Source organism: Pantherophis guttatus, chromosome 7 (genome assembly GCF_059756535.1).
Source record: "Pantherophis guttatus breed Tessera chromosome 7, ASM5975653v1, whole genome shotgun sequence".
Classification (NCBI taxonomy): domain Eukaryota; kingdom Metazoa; phylum Chordata; class Lepidosauria; order Squamata; family Colubridae; genus Pantherophis; species Pantherophis guttatus.
The window spans coordinates 34773053-34781730 of NC_142069.1; positions in this window are offsets into that span (position 1 = coordinate 34773053).

Here is an 8678-nt window from a genome sequence, read left to right on the forward strand (position 1 = left end):
AAATGGTATAGGATCTCCTGCTTAAACGGGGGTGGACTAGAAGACCTCCAAGATCCCTTACAGCTTTATCCTGATGAAATTAGTTAGTATTTGTCCATTGATATCCTTCAGTATACCAATTCAAGGTTGGAAACTTCTTCTGAGTTCCGATATCTTTGGAAGGCTTTCTTTGTTTTTCTATTATATCTTCTATGTCAGTGATGGCTAACCTTTTTGCCATCGCATGCCAGGAGAGGGGGGGCGGGAGAAGGTCACGCATGCACATGCCCATGTGCATGCGCACGCAACCCCCCCTCCGCTCCTGGCATATGATGGCCTGGTAGGCCCGTTTTTCTTTCTTACCTGGTTCCAGATCCTCTCTATTTATCTGGGAAGGGCGAAAACAGCCTTTCTCACTCTCTCGGAGGCTCTCCAAAGGCCTGAAACGGCCCATTTCCCAACTCCCGGTGGGACAGGAAGTGACATTTTTTGCTGTCCCCAGCCTCCAGAACCTCTCTAGGAGACTCTAGGAGCCCCTCTAGGAGTCTCTGGAGGCTGGGGACAGCAAAAAAGTCACTTCCTGTCCCACTGGGAGTCAGGAAATGGGCCCTTTCAGCCTCCGTAGGCTGTTTTTGCCCTTCCCAGATAAATAGAGAGGATCTGGAGACAGGTAAGAAAGAAAAACAGGCCTTCCCCACCCCCCCAGGCCCTCCAGAGGTAGGAAACAGCCTGTTTCCCTACTTCTGGTGGGCCCAGAAGGCCCAAAAATCAGCTGGCCAGTGTGCGCATGCGCCCCAGAGGTGAGCTGGCATGCCCACTAATATGGCTCCACGTGCCATCTGTGGCACACGTGCCATAGGTTCGCCATCACAGTTCTATGTCTTTACACATGTTATTGTAATACTACTACTTGTTTCTTCTAACTGGCCTCAGAAACTCATTGTTAAGAATAGAATAGAATAGAATAGAATAGAATAGAATAGAATAGAATAGAATAGAATAGAATAGAATAGAATAGAATAGAATAGAATAGAATAGAATAGAACAGAACAGAACAGAACAGAACAGAATAATAGAGTTGGAAGGGACCTTGGAGGTCTTCTAGTCCAACCCTCTGCTTAGGCAGGAAACCCTACACCACTTCAGACAAATGGTTATCCAACATCTTCTTAAAAACTTCCAGTGTTGGAGCATTCCAACAAAGTATCTTCTTGAGATTTTTGTCTTTCTCGGCTTTGGTTTCTATTCCCTTCTTAACAATTACTATGGTTTGTTCAGACATCAGTTTGATTTCTTCTGTTTTTCATTTTTAGTATTTTCTTTTCACTTTAATGCTTGATAGCATCTTTAAATTCAACCCACCATTCCTCTCATTCTCTATTAATGAGGTTAAGGACATCAAAGTGATTCATGATGTTCTCCTTGAAAGGGTAGGCATATGCTCAAGATCATATTGTGGAAACTGGTTGGCTTTCTTCTGCTTTAGCTTAACTTGGAATTTGCATATAAGCAGTTCATGACCTGTTCCATAATCAGCATCTGGTCATGTCTTTGATGTTATAACTGAGTTCCTCTATCTTGTTTTAGCAATAATGTAGTCAATTAGATATCTATCTACCCAGTACAATCACCATTTTGGTTGTTTGAAGACAGTGTTAGCAATGAGTGCAACACTAGAGTGGCTGAAATTGATAAGTCATTCTCCTGCTTCATTTTGGTTTCCTACACTACATAGTCCAACATTTTTCTCCTTAATATTTCCAGTCACCATTCACAAGTGGCATATGTTGTTTGCATATTATGCCAATTTTAGATTGAACCTGGTCGTAAAACTCATCCACCTCCATCTGCATCAGTGGTCCCAATTCACTGAGATGTCAATTTGTAGTCATTTTACTTCATCTTTCATCGTGTTGGATTTTCCTGCATTCCTACATCTTATATTCCATATTCCCATTGAGTTTGTCTTTGCAACTTTATATTTTTCCCCTTTATTTATTTATTTATTTTTATTTGTTTGTATGTCAACAAGTACAAGGAAACAAGTATCAGTATAGACATAGACATGGACACATGAAAAAAATGGCACAAATAAATGGATATAAATAGGCAAAATATAGCCATAAACACATAAAATTATTACATATAAATGGGGATAGTAGGACAGGGATGGTAGGCAGGCTGGTGCACTTATGCACGCCTCCTTAAGGACCTCTTAAGAAACGTGTAAGGTCCATGGTAGACAGTTTAAGGTAAAAGGTATGGGGGTTAGAGAAACTAACAACAGGTTCAGGTAGAGTGTTCCAGACATTTACTACTCTATTGTTGAAGTCGTATTTTCTGCAATCAAGATTACAGCAAATTACATTTAGTTTGTATCTATTAATAGCCCTTGTGTTATTGTGGTTGAAGTTAAAGAAGTCATTAACAGGTAGGACGAGTGGTGGGATTCAATCTTTTTAACAACTGGTTCTGTGGGTGTGGCTTAGTTGGGGGTGTGGCTTGATGGTCATGTGACTGGCTGGGCATAGCTAGCTGGTCATGTGACTGGGTGGGAGTGACTAGCTGGTCATGTGACCGGGTGGGCGTGGCTATGTGCATAGGGACTACTCAGAGGGCTGAAAAAAGTCATTTCTGACTGGTCCTTGCACTTTTGACCGGTCCTCACACACACAAAAAAAACCCTGAACCGTTTGTTAAATTGCTGGCTCGCCCACCCCTCACCCACCACTATTTATTGGCAATAAATAGTGGTGCAATGGGGCGGGGCAAGGGGCGGGGCAAGCCAGCAATTTAACAAACGGTTCGGCCGAAATGCCTAGATCTGGCAGAATCCCACCACTGGGTAGGACATTAAGGTAAATAATCTTGTGTACTAAGCTTAGGTCGGAACGTAGACGGCGTAGTTCAAGGTTATCCAGGCCTAAAATTTCAAGCCTGGTGGTATAAGGAATTTCATTGTGAGCAGAGGAGTTTAGTACTCTTCTTGTAAAATACATCTGGACTCTCTAATGTATTAATGTCCGAAATACAGTGTGGGTTCCAGGCAGGTGAGCAGTATTCAAGGATAGGTCTGGCAAAAGTTTTGTATGCCCTAGTTAGAAGTATAGCGTTACCAGAGAGAAAACTTCGTAAAATAAGGTTGATAGCTCGTAATGCCTTTTTAGCAATGTTGTTACAGTGAGCTCTGGGGATTAGATCTTTTGAAATGAGTACTCCTAGGTCCTTGACAGAGTGTGGGTCATCTTTTAGATCATTTCCACCCAGCTTGTTCTGACTTTTATTGCCAATGTGCAGGACTGAGCATTTGTTAGCAGAGATTTGGAGTTGCCAATTGTTTGACCATTCAGATACATGTAAAGTAGTAGAATTGTCTGTGGTGTTAAATAGTTTTACATTGTCGGCAAAGAGGATGCAGCTGCTTGTAATATGACCACAAAAGTCATTAATATAAAGCAGAAAGAGTGTTGGTCCTAGAACGCTGCCTTGGGAAACACCACTGTTAACTGGTGCAGGGTTAATGGAACATCATCAACATGTTGTCCAAAAGACTTTAACTTAGCCACATCATTAGTACTCCAAAATATTCTCAGCTCTTCCTCAGAAGGATTTTGAGTGCCATCTACCTGAGGAATCCTCATGTGGCACTATATTGCCAGCTATTTTATGTTTTCTATCCAGGTGGTTTTCTTGGTAAAAATATAGTAGTGGTTTACTATTGCCTTATTCCATACAAGCAAATAAACAAATGTTGTGTCTCACAGTGGGTTCCTCCTGTCACAAAACGTCTTCAAAAAGGAGAAGCGTGGGATGATGAGGCTTTGGCATTTAACCAAAGTGACCCCATGCACAAGCTAATGCATTAGGAAACACTCTCTTGAGTCTACGTCACTTTTTCCCTTAAAAATAATTGCTATGTAGCTAAGGTTTTATTTTTACTTGCTGGTGCAGAATAAGGATCTGTTATAGAGCAGCATAATGACACTTAGGAAATGTTTCTTCCTGTATCTCTGTGAGATTCTGGATGTCACTGAATGTCCCCAAGAACATGTCAATATTGCATCTTTTATGCTTTATGTTTATGTTACTTGTTTCATTTTTATATTCAACAATTATCCCTTGCTCACAATTCATTTTCAAGTAATTTAGTTAATGTTCATGCATCCTTGAGTTAATAGAGTAGTAGAATATACTACCTTTTGTTTTAGTACAGTTTCCAGAATTATCAGTGAATCAATCAATCACTTTTTTGACATAAGAAAATAATCATGAACAATCATTCAATTTATTCAATGTCCTTTTTATTACTCATCAACTGAAAACCACTAGAACATGGGACATTTTAGAATAGTTTTCAATGGCAACTAAAGTAGTGGCCAAAATTGTGGAAACTTTTTGGGAAAAGTGTATTTTCTAAAACTAACTAATAACACCACTTTTTTGGGGGGGAGTAGTACCATAAAATTTATTTATTTATTTGTTTATTTGTTTATTTATTTATTTAATTTGATTTGTATGCCACCCTATCTCCATAGGACTCAGGGTGGCTCACAACAATTATATATATATATATAGTTTTATATATATATATATATATATATATATATATATATATATATATATATATATAGTTATAGTTATAGTTATAGTTATAGTTATAGTTATAGTTATAGTTATAGTTATAGTTATATATATAGTTAGATATAGTTAGATATAGTTAGATATAGTTATATATAGTTATATATAGTTATATAGTTATATATAGTTATATAGTTATATATATAGTTATATATATAGTTATATATATAGTTATATATAAATTATATAACAATGGAAAGATAATTTAATCAAGAATGTAATGCAATAACTTTTATGAAGGATTTGCTATTAGAATAGCAGTTAAAGTATAAAGAAGAAAAGTGAAACACGTAAAAAAACCAAGATATACAAAAATTATCACATCCGTTAATACTTAGTTGGGTACCTTTAGCATGAATTGCCATGGAGTGAACCAAGTTCTGCAGCTGTTATAATGCGAAACCAAGATTGAATGATTGCTTCTATTAACTGGGTTTTATTGCTGGGTCACTTCTGACTAACAAGTTTCTTTAGTCAGCTCCATAGATTTTCAATTGGGTTAAGGTCTCGGCTATTCCCAGGCCATTCCAGCAGTGGAATATGATTATCTTGAAATTCCAAAAAAAAAAAGTGGTGTTATTAGCCATCAAACCTCAAAAATACACTTTTCCCAAAAGGTTCCACAATTTTGGCCGCTACTGTATAATGTATAAACCTGCAAATGTAAAGATTTTCAAAATCCAAGATATGGACAGAAACAATCCAGCATGCTTTCCCTCTGGACATAAGCATTCTCTTCTTGTTGCAATCATGAAATCTAGAGTGACAGATCAATGTATATTTCAGCCAACATTTCTCCTATTGAGGAGACAGCAACTTCCTTTTTGACTTCTATTTCTTAAGAGGTTGTTAACAGTTTCAGGGCAAATGACTCAGGTTTGATTCGAATTCTAAAATTCTGTTTAGAAATCTCACATCATAAGAACCATATCTATAGGGATTTATAGTCTAGTATATTTCAGAATCATAAATGGTGGCTAGTCTTGGACACTGGAAAAGCAAAAGAACCAGTCTGTTTATTAATAAATGTAAGTAGAATTATCTAAATGAGATTACAGGGACCATATTCTAGTTTTCTAAGAAACACTAGGAACATTAGTAAAGATTGACTTATATCTGCAAAATTAGATGCAAACACATTTCATCAGGCATAAGAATAAATTTCTATTTCCAGCTTTCAGGGGTTCTTGTTGGACTGTAAGATCTTCCCTTGAACAAGATGAAAACTAAAATGCATAGAAAATTATAATTCTTTGCTGCCATCTTGGTGTTTGGTTTGTTTCAAAGTCCAGATCCAGTAGTCCTTGTGTTCAGATATTTGGGGGCTGGATTTTGGATCTCCTGCAAGTCATAAGTAAATTGTTCCTGTTGATTGTACCAAAAATTAGACAAATTAAAAAATAATGCAAGTTAAATCAGGTATGCACTGTACAGCTCTTACTTTTTTTTTCTATGCATGGAAATTTTAATAAGCAAATTCCTTAAAACAGAGCATTTCTCTTTTTTCAGTCTCATCCAGAAGCCTGAAAAAAGGTTAGGTTCCTTTGACAAATAACAGAGAGATGCTATGCTTGCACAACATCTTCATCACTTATCTGATTTTTGAAGGATGCAAAGCCCAAGTGCCTAGACATGTTGATTCCATATCTCAAAAATGCAGTTTTGAAATTCTTAAGGAAGTCACTATCTTCTAGCTGAAATCTTCATAACCATTCCAGTAGCTGAAGGACATCTGAGGACATCATATTATAGGTTTCAATGTTTTAGTATTAGTTGGGTATGACAACTGTGGGAGGATTGGGGCCTTCTTAGAAAGATTGTGGTTCAAGGGTTTACTGTTTGAGATGTGTTTATCTATACAAAAAATAAGGGGGATTAAATTTACCAGTGTGCAGAACAAGCTTCTTTAAAAAGTTGTCTATAATTATCAGTGTAGACGTGCAAAACAGTACTGTGTATAATTCTTCTTCCAAGGACATAAGCATAGCCACAAGACCCTGTTACCTTCTGTTTTATTTTTCCACTAGTTTGCATGTGTAAAAGTTATTTTCATTATTACATGTGAGAGGCTGATTGGTGAAGCTGTTCTACCCCCTTCTTTTGTTAGGATGTAGCTCTTCTCTGCTCCTTACACGGTACTTTTGGCCAAGCCATTTCCCTATTTATAAATATTGCAAGTATTTCAGGCAACTCTGAAATATTTAAGATTCTTTCAACACCTAGTGCTCAAATCAAGGAAACAATTTTAGCTTCAATGTGGAGACACCATTATATTAGTGAAAGAATTCACCACACTGTTGGATTAATTTTGCATACACTTTTTGGCCCTTTTTTTCAGGTGATTGTGGTTGAACTGGGTTTGAAATTTTTCCAGGGAAAGGAAAAATTCTTTAACAATTTCTTAAGAGTAGGATTCCCTATAGCACCACTGCTGAAGGAATTTAGTTAAATGAATTCCTTCTTAATCTCTTTCATGGGATTTAATGGACATGAAGAAAGGATTATACAGTAAAAGTCAGGCCATTCAAACATAGCCTTCAACTACCTGATAACAAATAATGTAGAACAGGGCTGTCAAACTCATGGCCTGTGGGCCAGATGCATCGTGCACTGGCCACACCCATGCCAGGGGGGGAAAAGTCACGATATGTCACATGACAATGCCGTGATGACACGGGTTTGACACCCCTGATGTAGAAGAACTCACAATCCATCATAAAAATTTCTCCTTTGATAGAATTTCTAAAGCAAATTTCCTTTCCTCTAATTCAGTGGTTCTCAACCTGTGGGTCGCGACCCCTTTGGGGGTCGAACGATCCTTTCACAGGGGTCGCCTAAGACCATCAGAAAACACATATTTTCAATGGGTTTAGGAATAATTTTATGGTTGGGGGTCACCACAACATGAGGAATTGTATTAAAGGGTTGTGGCATTAGGAAGGTTGAGAACCACTGCTCTAATTGAATGATAATTTGTAGGGAAAAGAAGGAGCATCATTTATCTGCAAAATGCTATTCTGCAGGAACACGAAGACTTCAGTTGCATGGTAATATGTGTCGTGTGAAAGCCTAACTTGTAATAGCAGGCATCATAGCAACCCTAATATTAATTTGGCTTTAATCAAGTCACATCTGAAAGGCATTGGGGGAAGTGATCAATTTAAACAGAACAGCCAATCCAACACCAATATACACAATATAGCTCTCTGTATGAGCCCTCCATCTGTCTCTGTAGTTCTTTTGAAAGTTGACTTACTACTTTTTAAATAAACTTAAAACTGATGTGAAAATTGTACTATTGGAATCAAAACTTTCTGAGTGTGGAGTATTTTAAACACTAGATCCATGCAAAAAGCAGGGGGGAAATCCTGCCAGATCAAAATTACTATTGCTTCCCCATGAGGAGAAGAGTTATTTTATTACTCTTCAAAAACTGAGCCTTGGAAATCTTTACTGTTTTGTTACTCAAAATTCTACTAATAGATCCTGATCAATCTCCCAATCAATCTTGGTGCTTATTAGTAAGTTATTACAGTAGAAACAAATAACACCCATTGGTTAAAAGATGGAGATATTTTCTATCTTTTATTTATTCATTTGGGAACCAGATTTGCATGTGGTGTGTGTGACAGTGCATGCAACTGATATGTGTGCCTATGTGTATTGCTGGGTGTTTTTCAGATTGGATGCTCAGCATATTACAAGAGATTTGCTTTGGCAGGTCTCAGGATTGAACAATCCAATCCTCAACTGTACCATTTTGATTCATGCAGCTCTGGCAAAATAGCATGATTTTGGTTTAACAATTCTGGTGTGTTAATTAGTTCAAATAAGAGTAGAAAAGTGAAGTTTTGGGATGAAAAACATTAACAAGAGATAAAAATGAGACACCAAATGCATAAAAGATTACTTTTGTGATCCCTCATTTTCTTTTTTTCATCCTAGAACTTCATATGGTAAGACAGAGATTTCCTAAAGAACCATTTTCCTTATCTGGATTATTACCATACATTGATTTTGGAAACTTCAGGCTTAAAAGATGGTGACTTGAAGAAGATAAA